The 12,371-nt window shown below is 47.5% G+C and overlaps 1 long non-coding RNA gene across 1 annotated transcript; it reads left to right on the forward strand.

The window, feature by feature from the left end:
• The first annotated feature begins 552 nt into the window (after positions 1-552).
• On the forward strand, positions 553-11,735 carry LOC141414851 (uncharacterized). The gene is made up of 3 exons (XR_012439779.1): positions 553-1,338; positions 9,489-9,563; positions 10,552-11,735. It is a non-coding gene; the product is annotated as an uncharacterized lncRNA (long non-coding RNA).
• The last annotated feature ends 636 nt before the right edge of the window (positions 11,736-12,371 follow it).

Raw genomic sequence — 12,371 nt, forward strand, 5'->3', positions numbered from 1 at the left:
GCCACACTTTACAAGGTTATGTGCCGCGAGATGGTCCCAGAAGAGAGGGTTTCGTTCTGGATAGAAGTGTCCTGAGTGGGTGTCCATCTCCACACACCAAACACTTCTTCCTGTCCTCAGGCCAGAACCTCTGTCCTGGGACCCCTTCTCCCTCTCTGCACCTTGCCACATCCTTCATAGCTCTGTGCTGTTCAATTACTGTGTCCTCTCTGGTATTCCTTTTCTCCCAGTGAGGTCACTGGATATCTGAGTCATGGTGGGGGCCACGCTTGGAGCTGCAGATACAAACAGAGTCCCTTTCGCCCAAGGGCTTGCCCACAGCCTGGGCAGAGGCATGCACACAGTTACTTAGGTTGACAGGTGCCTGCTGTGGCCAGCCATGCTAAGCCTTACCAGGGCTGGAGCAAGGGCTTTACTTGCCTCTCTCTTCTAGGTGTTTCCTGACTACAGAGCGGTCACTGCTAGCAGCCAGGTGACCAACATCCTGGCTTTTTCAAAGCCAGACTCAGTGGGTTTGTACTGCCACTCTCACTCTGCCCTCTTGCCATTCCCACCTTCAAGGCTGCTTTCTACTTCCTGCCCCAAAAGGAAAGTGAGGCACCAGGGGCCCTGCCTTTTAGGAGGGGGCTGCCTTCCCCCTTTTCCCCATGTGCTTTACACTCCCACACATCTCCCCAGGATCCTTATAAGATGAAGCCAGGCACCCCAACGTACTTGTATGGATAAGTATTCACTTCATTTTGCAGATCTGTGGGCACGTGTCTGATCTCTGAATTCCCAGATGGTGAAGGTTGGGTTGAATTCATCTCCACATCCTGGAAAGTGTGAATGTAGGTCTCTTTGTTCAATGAATGAAAAATGGAAATACAGTAGTTCACTCATTTGGTGGGTTTTCTTCACTCCGCAAATAAGAAGCAAGTGCCTAATTTATTCAAGATACTGAGAGAACAGGACCCAGACCAGGTGACCTTTTACAAGGCCAAGTACAAATACAAGAGGAGAGTGTTCAGAAGAGAGTAAAGCCTTGTCTTAGGGCTTTTTCCTCTTTCTGTGGCTGAGCCTTTGATAACTGAGTTCCTTCATAGCACACGGCCTCACGTGGTGGGTACTGAATAGACACGGGATGTGTGTGGATGAATGAATTCATGTGGCCATACCCCCTGCAGCCGGCTGCAGACATCGCTAGCCAATGCCGCCATTGATGCTGCCTGAATTCCTACGACAGAGCTCCAGACAGCTCCTACTCATCCGCTGGAGAGCTGTGTTTGCAACCCTGGTCCCCATAGCCTCCCTGAAGGCCAGCCTCCTCAGGACATCACCAGGATGCTATGGCTGAAGGTATGTGGGGAGCTGGGCTTCGTAGACACATGGGGTTGTGTAGCTGGCTGACTTCCCTGTCTCTGGTTCTCTTTCTCTTTCTTTCTTTCTCTCTCTTTCTTTTTTTTTCTTTTCTCTCTCTCTCTCTCTCTCTCTTTCTTTCTCTCTCTCTCGCCTTTCCTCCCTCCCTCCCCCCGCCTTCCTTCCTTCCTTTCTGAGATGGTACTAGAATTGGAACTCAGGGCTTCAAGTTTGCTAGGCAGGCTCTTTACAGCTTGAGCCCCAACTCTAGCCTTTTTCACGCTGGTTATTTTGAAGATAGGGTCTTGCTTTTTTGCCCCAGGCCAGCCTGCAGCACCATCTTCCTATTTTATACTTCCCACCATTGGGATGATAGGCACTTTTTTTTTTCATTGAGATGGGAGTCTCATGAAAGTTGCCCAGGCTGACCTAGAACCAAGATCCTCCCAATCTCAGCCTCCCAAGTAGCTAGGATTAGAGACATGAACCACCAGCATTTGGCCAGGTGTTTCTTTTTCTGATCTTTCTCCTGCATGGCTGATGCAGGTTTGTGTCTGAAGTCTCTCCTTGGACCCATCACCTCCAGGGTAAAGCCCAGGCTCCTTAGCTGTCTGTCACAAGTGGCCCTTCATTCCTCCAGCACCTTTGAGGTTTCCCAGTCTCCACCACACCTGGCTGTGTCGCCAGCTTGGTCTTCTGGGGGGTGCGGTTGAACCCTGTCCCGAGCCCCTCTTTCTTGGTTATGTCCCTGTTCTCTGGCTGCCCATGGAACAAGGTGCTTTCTGGACCTTCATGTTTGCCACGGAGAAAACAGTTCCTTTTTAATCTAACCTTTCTCTGCGTCTCATCCTGCCAGGCCCCTGGCTCCCTTGAGAACTTTGGTTCTCTCAGTCCCAGGTCCTGAGGTGACAGAGAGGCCCTACTTAACCTAACAACAATAACCTGTGTGCTTGTCCTCCTGTCCTAAGGCACATCTTTCTTTTTCACATGAAAATAAAGACACCTCCAGCAGCACTGTTGCCACTGTGTCCTAGGGAAGCAAGCCTGGCACTGACCTAGATCCCTGACGATTCTCCAGAGACATCCTGAGATCTCTGACTTTAGTCTCCTGGGTCTGCTGAATTAGTCACCTCTCCTTCAGCTGCCTCTGTTCTCTCTATCCTGTGTCTGCTCAAGGGAGCATAGCCGCCTTCCTCAATGTCTCCAAACCAGGACCCACACAAGGCAGTGGTGTGCGGAGGAATTACTTTTCCTGTTGTTGATCATTTTGTATATGTTTATACTTATGAAACAAACAAGCAGGACCTTCCTGTTGGACTTCCTGACTTATGTAGCTAATTTCATTTATTTTTGACAGGTTCTTCATGTTTCTGGCAGTTACAAATGCCCTCCCTCTGGTTTCATTCCCTGACACTACATTTCTGGGCTGTGACTCACCCTAAAGTTGTCCTAAGGCTGGCGCTTAAATCCCATCTTTTTTCTCTATTCTGACATTCTTCACTTCCCACCCCCTTCATAGACATGAGTCTATAAAGTATTGTGGTTAGGGATGGACCATGAGCCAAGAGGACAGCGGGCTGGACCTTTCGCCCACCTCAACTGATCAAGGACCCAAGCCTTGTCTCAAGGAGGACGGGGCAGAGCCTACCCTCCCCTCCACCCTCAACATGTAGGCAGAGCCACCGCCATGCCCAAACCATCTTCAAAGTCATCTGGCCCACAGACAACATGGTTTAATCCTCTGGAATTTCATTTCCAGCCCCACAGCCAGAAGTTTCTAGAGAATTCCCCTATTACATACATGCACATGCACACAACACACACACACCAGGCTTTTTGGTTTTTGTTTTTTAATAAAAATGCTTCCAAGTCTCAAAATGGAGAAATTTCCATTTCTGAAGAAGGAAATAGAACAAAAAGGGAATTTTTTTTAACACTTTATGATAGCTATGCTGATCTTTATTTTCAAAATAAAAAGCAGGGCAAGAGATTTGATAAAGACTTTAGTGTCTGTTTCAGGTGTGAGAAGCTGCCTAGGGAACCAAATATTGTAATTTGGGGACTAGCACTATAATGAATAAGTCTAGGCCTTTTAAGAACGCAGGGTTCAGTGGACCCTCCTTTGGGGACCATAGCGCAGTGTACAGCATTTGTAAAGACTCTGGAAAGTCTGGCAGTAGAGTAACTCATCTAACTTTCTCAACTCAGTGTCTCTCAAACTTATTTAAGCATACATTCTTTAAAAAAAAAAATTCTAGCCAGGCGCAGTGGTCAAGCCTGTAATCCTAGCTACTTAGGAGGTGGGTTGTGTTTCAAGGCTAGTTGGGCAAAAAGTTAGCGAGACTCCATTTCAACCAATAGCTGGGCATGGCAGCATCATCTCAATTACTGCAGGAAGCATAACTAGGAGGATCGTGGTCCAAGCTGGCCTAGGGAAAAAGTAAGACCCTATGCAAAAAAATCACCAGAGCAAAAAGGGATGGAGGCATTGCTCAAGCAGCAGAATGCTTGCAGCTAACAGAGTGGCTCAAATGGTAGAGCACCTGCCTAGCAAGCACAAAGTTCAACCCCCAGTACTGCCAAAGAAACCAAAAATACTATTATGGTAAGATAAAATAGTATTTTCATTTTAAGCATACGTCAGTATATAATTCAGTAGCAGTGAATTCACAATCTTGATAACTATCAGCACTGTCTATACCTCAATTCTTTTTATTCCCTCCAAAAAAAACCTCTGCACCTATTAAACATTAGCTCTCCCTTCCCTCCTTCCCCTGGCCTTTGTAACCACTATTCTTTCTGTCTCAATTAATTTGCCCGTTTTAGGTACCTCATATAAATGGAATATACAATATTTTTGTTCTTCTCTGTTGGGATTATTTCCTGGGCATACAGCTTGGGCCACGCCTCCAGCACAGCACTTAGTCTTTATTGAATGCACTGACCTCTCCTGGAACACAGTTTGGCAACTATTAGTTTTTGGTGCCATTAGAATATTGGGGTTTAGGATAGGCCATGATTTTCTCCCTTACACTGTTGCCCTAGGCATAACTGACAGTAGGGCTTTAGTCCTGTCTCCAAACTCAAGGCAGAAGCTGATGCCCCGAGTGGAGAAGCCATCTAAGAAGTATTGCAATAGGGTGGTCAGGAGTCAGCCCCAGGGAAGAGTGAGGGAGAACCTTGTCCTCAAATCCCAGAGGATGCTCCGTCCTGCTGGGCTGTGGGGACCTGCTAAGAAGACTGACAGCTCCGTGTTGGTGCCATCTGTCAGGACTGCCTTCCCTGGCTTGGAGGACAGGACTGGACAGGAGCCAAGCTTAAAAAGCAGTTGGCCAGGAGGCCCTAGTCCCCTTTTGGCAGCCTCACAGGTCCTAGTCCTACACAGAGCCGGACAGGCCGTTCTGAACGACTGCCCCTCCCTGACAGCACCTCCCATAGCCCTTTGTCGGTGGGGACTGATGAGCTAAGGGGTGTGCCCCCTTGGATGGACAGTGCAGCCCTCTGGCAAGTAAGGAGACATTCGAAACTGAGCCTTCAGTGACATGGGATGAACAGGGGTCCTTCTGGGAACCTGAGTACAAGCAGGCAGTGGTCCTGTAACTTCTGACATCCCTCCTAGCAAGGCAATGTCCCACCCAGGTCCCCAGGCAGCCTTGTCCTGTATCCACTTGTGTTCTGGGCTCAGATTAAAACTCCCCACACAGACTCTACTGCTCTTGTTGCCTGAGGACACCTGTTCCTGCTATAAGTACTCTGTTTCTTCTTTTGGGAGATTGGCTTTGAGCCAGAGGAGTATTTGAAGGAGTCAAGACCATCCGGAGTTGTTAAATAAAACAAAAAGAGTAGAGCATCTTGAGAGGAATTACAAATGGATAGATAGTCATCTCTCCAGACATGACTCCTAAACCTCCACACACCGTGGGGCTCCCCAGCCCTTCCTTATGACACGGTTACCTATGCCCCTATCTGTCTTCCTGGCTCAGCCATACACTTCTGGCAGGTACCTGAGGCACGTGTGCACAGTGTGGAGGGCTGGGTCACGAGACTATCTCTCCATCTCTGCCCTGGTGAGGGATTGTCAGGTTGGCTCACAAAGTCCTGTCCCCTTCTCCACACCTCCCTGCTTGTGCTGCTTTGCAGACCTCTGCAGCGATTCGGTGGGGAGCAGATGATGGCATCAGTTGTGTCTTGGGCATGAAATGAATAAGTCGTTGGAGTGTGTGGACACGCAGTGAGTGGGGTCCCAGGATGCATTGCGCTTCTCCAGCCCAAAGCCATTCAGAGGGACAAAGTGAAATGTTGCACTCACAGAACCAAGAGGACTTCATTCCTCCTGGGTCCAAGGCCCATGTTGAGGCCTGCCTTTTCCCAGAGATCTGTCTCCCTCTCCCACTGGAGCAGGTCTGTCCTCAGGACCTCCCTTTCTTTTCCTCAGGAGCTCAGCCTACTCAGAGCTAAGCCTCTCTGATCTTTCTGCTCCTCTATCCCAGGACATTTGGCCTCTCTTGAGTTTTACTTTGCCCTCCCAGACTGGCCTCAGCCTGTGGATGCTGGTGGCTGGATACTCTGTGGGATGCAGGTTGTCACCGATGCTAAGGTTCTCAGCCCTGCCATTCACTGCTTTGCTGGCCCAGGGCAAACTGCTCCCTTTCTGAACCTCAGTGTCTCCCTTTATAAAACATGATTGGAAAACAGGATACCAGAGCCTCTTTCACCAACATAATTGTATCTTGCTAGAGTATCTGCCCACTCTAGCTAAGCTAAGGTAAAAATCTGAGTAATTTCTACTCTAACTTCACCATTTGAAGACTGCCCTATAGCATTCCCCACTTGGGAAGGAAGAGAAGAGGCATCTGGTTCCATCTGCTTTTCTCACTTAGCACTGGCCTCAGCTGGCCTGGCCTCTCCCCAGCACTCTGGGCCCCTCCCAGGGCTGTGGCCTTCCTCTGGCCAGGCCCTTAGTCAGTGGCTCGCTTCCTCTTCCAGGCTTGAGCACTGTTCCAAGGAGCCAGCGCCCAGCCTTGTTGCCCAAATGCTTCCTCTGAGGCAGGGCCTTGGCGAGCCAGTGACGCTGACTTGCTGTTGATGAGACTTAATTAACACAGGGATCCGGGAGCTCAAGGACACAGAGCACCCCATTGTTCTCTGGAGAAACACAGCTGCCCATCCGCAGCTGCTCCTGGCTCTGTCAGCTGCTGCCCTCCTGTTCCTCCTTGCCCTTGGGGTCCTTTCCACTTCCCCTCTTGAGGGGTTTATGCAAGTGCCCACCCTCAGTGATGGATCAGAGTCCTTCTGCAGGGCCAGTGTCTCCCAGCCGTTCTCCTTCAGGATGTCCATCTGCTAAGTCCAGGGCTCAGTTCATGGCCCATGCACCCTCCCTGAAGTCCTCTCTTCACTTGACTCTGGGAGTGGGACTCTGGGTTGCCTCCAGCTCCTCTGGCTGTTGCCCTCAGCTCCTTTGCTTGTAGGCCTGATCTGGGGACACTGTGGCTCTCCCTCCTCATGCTCTTTGTGGGCTGATGACTTCCAAACTGTATCTGTAGTCTAGAGATGGCTGGCTCTTACTCAGAGTAGAGCCAAGTTCTTACAGTGACCTCCAAGGCCCTATACCACTTGTCCCTGACATCTCTCTGAACTTATCACTTACTACTGTCACCTGTGGTTTTTTTTTTTTTTTTTTTTTTTTGAGACAGGGTCTTGCTACATAGAGCAGGCTGGCCTTGACCTTATGATCCTCCAGCCTCCACTTCCTGAGTGATGGCTCTGTGTGTGTGTGTGCATTGACACATCATCAGACCTGGTTTTCCTTTAGGCCTTTGTATTGGCAGTTCCCTCTGCCTAGGAAGCTCTTCCCTGGATATTCCCATGGCTAATTCCCTCATCTTCAGTTCTTTGATCAAATGCCACCTTCTCTGTATAGGCTTCCCTGATTCCTCTATTTAAATTGTCCTTCCTTCCCCTGGCTTTCTCTTTCTCTTCCCTGCTTTACCTTCTCCACAGTACTTACCATTGCCACACTGTGTCTTGCAATTTTTTTTTTTTTTTTTTTTTTGCAGGCACTCTACTACTTGAACCACTCCATCAGCCCTGCCACACTATCTCTTGTAAACAACTTGACCATTGCCTCCTTCTAGAAGGAAAATGCCATGGGATGGGATTTGGGTTTGTTTGGTTCACCACCATATCCTGGTGTGCACACAGTGTCTGGCCACAGTAGCTGCTTCACAGAGACTTGTTGAACACATGGGCGAGTGCTTCAGCAAATATCCTGTGTGCACCCTGACGCTCTGGAGTTTATACCCGGAAGTGGGTTGTTCTGTCAAATGTACCTTGAGTATTTTCAATTTTCATAAACAACCCTGGGTTGTTTTCCCAAGAGGTCGTAATGACTCGTGCCCGTTTCCTTGCCTGAGCTAGATGTTATCACACTTGAATCTTCGCCAATCTTTGGGGGCGGGGGAGACATCTCATTGTTTTAATTTTCATTTTCCTAAGTAATATAGATGAGTGTTTTCCATATTTATTGATTGCTTCAATTTCTATTTCTGACCTTTTCTAATGAACTTATAGGAGATGTATATATATTTTAGCAAAAGCATCCCAGCTAAATCTACACCCAAAGCAAGTTCCAGAGCTACCACACTGGTACAGGGACCCTAGGTTTGCTGCTGCCTGACGAGCTCTAGGGTCCCTGAGTTAAAGGTGTGTTAAGGTTTTTTCCTTGTTGGTGCTCTGTAATTTTTATAATAAAACCATGTTACTTTTTTTCAAAGGATATTAAAAAACAATCATAGGAAAATCCTTGTGCTGAATGCCAAGTGGAAAAAGCATTTACAATTAGGATGTGACTTTTGATTACAACGACATAAAAAGGCTCTCTGTAGAACCTTACGAAGACTAGCAGTGAGTCAGCCACAATGAGAAAGGTGGGACTGAGGGTGATTTCTTCTTACTATGGGAGGCAGCCAAGTGGGGGAAGAGGAGGTGAGCGTGAGGCCTTAGTGGAAGAAAGATGAGCTCTTGGAATGATGGCACCCAAACTACCCCACTTTGCTTCGGTGCCTTGACAGCCTTCACTAATCAATCACTAAAGCAGCTCCTCTCAAGCTCCATCCAGCTCAGTCTTAGAACCTTTTTTAACCCCATCGTTCAGGGAGTTAATTCTCTCACAGATCAGAAGGCAAAATGTAGCCCTTCCCCACCCTTGCCTGAGCAGGAGGCATGCAGTCAGCACTGGCTTCCATCTTTGAGGCCATCCCTTCTGGACTCTTCTTCTGGACCTGGGAGATTGTTGGAACAGGAACATAGCCCTCAGCCTTGATGCTTGAACTGTACCTTTGCCCAGACCCTGGTACATCCCTTTGGCACCACACTCTGCTTTTGGACTTGACTTTCTAGCCTCTGACTTCCGTTCTCAGGATTCCTGTCATCTTTCCCCACTCTACAACTCTCAGTTGTGATTCCATGCCCTACTGCTGTGTCTGTCTAACCAGGCCCCGGCCCTACCCCTCCTGCCTGCTCTGTACTTGGCACACCTCAGAGCTGACAGATTCACCACAGGACAGGCTGCACAAAGCCAGGAATGCCTGTCAACCCACCTCTGGATCAGCTGGGGAGGCAGGCTAATTGGAAAGAAGAGTAAGAAATATTTTTATGACTTTCTGCTTTGGGAAAAATAGTAAATGTACATAAAAGTGACATTTGTTTAATTTATCTAATTAAAAATTTTTGTGGTGCTGAGGATCAAACTCAGGACCTGTTACATGGCAGGCAAATCTCTACCACTGAGCTCTATCCCCAACCCCCAGAAAATGACACTGAAATGTATGAGAAATCACCAGTGACTCAACCACTTGGAGATAACTACAGTTACTGTGCTGGTGAACTTCAGTCACCTCTGGGCTCCATACCCATGGGGATACACACATGTAAATTGTCACAAATGGAATCATGCTGTTATTTAACCTGCATTTTTCACTCAACATATGTCATAAGCATCTTAAAGAATGTCAATGATGAAAAACACATTTTCCTCTTTTGGAAGGTAGATTTCACGCTGCTGGGTTCTCTCTTTCTCTCATCCTGCCATATATGCACTTTTGCTTCTTCTGAGACAGAAATATCATGCACTTTCCATTTCTGTCCTGCAGGACACTGCAGTAAAGACAACATATCCTCATGGCATTATATGACTGAGTTCTGGTCAATGGGCACCAGGAGAAGAGGTACGTGTACAACTTCCTGGATGTGCCCTGTGCTGGTTTTATATATGTCTCCAAATTCTTTTCATTTTTTTGTTTTGTTGTTTGGTTTTGGTGGGACTGGGGTTTGAACTCAGGGCAGGCACTCTATCACTTAAGCCACACCTCCAGTCCATTTTTCTCTGATTATTTTGGAGATGGGTTCTTGTAAACTATTTTCCCAGGCTGGCCTCAAACTTTGATCTTCCCAATCTCAGCCTTCCAAGTAGTTAAAATGATAGGCGAGAGCCATCAGAGCCCTGTTGTCCCCAAATTCTTTGACATTCCTCCTTTCATTAAGACAGAGCCTAGAGTGCTCTCTCTTGGGTGTGGGCTGTACTTAGTGCTCTGCTTTGAATGGACAGAATGTGGTAGAAGTAATGGACTTCAGATTAGGACCGAAGAAGCTTCCTCATTGTTCTCTCTTGGGTTCTCCACTCTGAGAAGAGCAAGTTACCATGTCATGAGGTCATGAAGTAGCCCTGTGGAGGGTCCATGTGGCAAGGAACTGAGGCTTTCTGCCGATAAACATGTGAGTGAGCCATTAGGAAACAAATCTTCAAGCGCTAGTCAAGCCTCCAAATGATTGATGTCCTGAATGTCACCTTGACCGCCTCCCCTGAATTCCTGACCTACAGCAACTGAAGTTGTTTTAAGCAACCAAGTTTTAGGATACTTTGTTATGTCACAAGACAACTGATACATGGTCTTAAAGGTCTGGGTGGGCCTCCCTTCTCCTTTGCTCGCTGTCTGAATAGAAGGTGGATTTGCAGTGTTGCCATCTTGAATCTTACAGGTGAGAGCAGCATGCTAGGGATGGAAGAGTAATAATAGAGATGGGGCCTGAGTCCTTGATGGACTCATAGAGCAGGGTCAGCATGATAACTCAGACTTCAATATGAGAGCGCAATTAGCTCTCTACTAATTAAGCCAGTACTTCTCAACTAATGCTGGGCTCTCTGATGTGTTGTAGATGGGTTGCAGGCATGTGATGCTACTGATCTCTCTCCTTACCCAGTTGCCTCTACACACAAGCAGACTGCTTTGGACTATATGTTTGTGTCGATCCCAAAATCGTATGCTGAACTTGTTCCTCAATGTGATGTGCCTCAGGGGTGTGATTAGATCAGGAGCCTAGAGCTCTGATGAATGGGATTAGCGTCCTCACAAAAGACTGAAGAGACCAGAGGTCCCTTTTCTACCATCTGAGGACACAGCAAGAAAGCACCATCTATGAACTACAGCAGTCTCTCACCAGACACCAAATCTGCTGGTGCCTTGATCTTGGACTTCCCAGCCTCTGGGGCTATCAGAAATAAAAGTGTTATGGAAGTTTCTTTTAGCAGCCCAAATTGACAAAGACACAGCTGCATTCTTTATGTACAATTGTTATCGTTTTCTGTGTGCTGTGATGGGAATAAAATTTGGAAAGCTTTGGGTCTGTCAGAATGGTCAAATTTTATCCTAACAAATACACTCGCCAAAGTGAGACACGGCTTAGCACTTTAGCGTTGTCGATAGACCTTCATCAAGGGCTGATGTTTCCAGTGAATTCTGAAAAATTCTCACAAGATGCTCATTAAACTTGGAATCAACTTCCTCTTTCCTGCATCTCTGTTCTCTGGATCCTCTATCCATTGCCTGTCTGATGTCTGCATGGTGTTCCATCCTTTTCTCTGGGATGAGATGAGAAACTCTCACGTTGACGGCCTATCTTGAAGCAGAGGCAGTGGCAGGAGCCACATGACACCCCCCTCTCTTTGGCGACAACTCAGGAGTTCCCTGTGTCACACCATTCTTATATTCTGAAAGTTTCATTAGCATCATGCTTTCTTTTGAAATGTGGTTTCACATTTCCTATTTGATTTAATCCAAATGCCATGATATAGGCTAGGTGTTGGTCTCCCTTTTAACTATGAGGACACTGAAGCCCAGAGAGGTGATGGGTATTGGCTCCCCAGGGGGTCAGTGGAAATTGGGACTGACACCTAGGGCACTAAGTCCAGGACTTCCTCCTGTTACTCCTTAGGGCTTCTCAAAAGTGGCAATGGCTTTAGTTCTTTCTTGCATACTTCTTCCTGGCTTGAGAGGCATGGTTGGAGTGGCAGGTATAGAAAACATGGAGAAGGAGCGGGTAGAGCCCTTTCCTCAGTCTCTGACACACCTGGTCTTCCTTCCAGCTCTCATGAGTGCTGAGTCTGGTGCCCTCAAGAGGCCAAGGAGGGAAGGAGGCAAAACAGGCTGTGACCATTGCGTGGAGACTCCACGCTAGAGCCCTGGGGCTGGAAGTCTTCTCATCCTGCAAGAAAATGCCAGGAACTACAGCCATTTGAGAATATGTGATCCATATTCTGAAGTTACCTGCTGACCTTTTCCTAGCTGAACTGGTTCACAGGGTCTGAGACGCTACTGCTTGGAATCTGTGATCTGGTAGAAGAAAAGTTTGTGTACAGACATCTAACCTCTCATGGCAAGTGACAGTGAAACAAGAGGAATCTTGAGGACAGATGGGAAAATCAGATGAGAAAGCAGCTAGCACAGTGTGCTTACTCTGGAGTTCAAGGGCATGGATCTTTCCAAAATGCAATTTAGTGGCTGTATCAGTCAGGTTAGGCTCTGATAACAAATGACCCTGCAGTGTTGTGAAATATATTTGGTCTTCTTCCCATTTCCTGTGGTACACAGCTATTAAAATCCTTGGATTCTTGAGTGATGAGTGTCTTTGGTATGCTAATGAGTTGAATGATAGCTGGCAAACCCTAGAGAGCTTTAGGACGGGGACTGGTCACCAGA

This window comes from Castor canadensis, chromosome 12 (assembly GCF_047511655.1).
Source record: "Castor canadensis chromosome 12, mCasCan1.hap1v2, whole genome shotgun sequence".
Taxonomy (NCBI): Eukaryota; Metazoa; Chordata; class Mammalia; order Rodentia; family Castoridae; genus Castor; species Castor canadensis.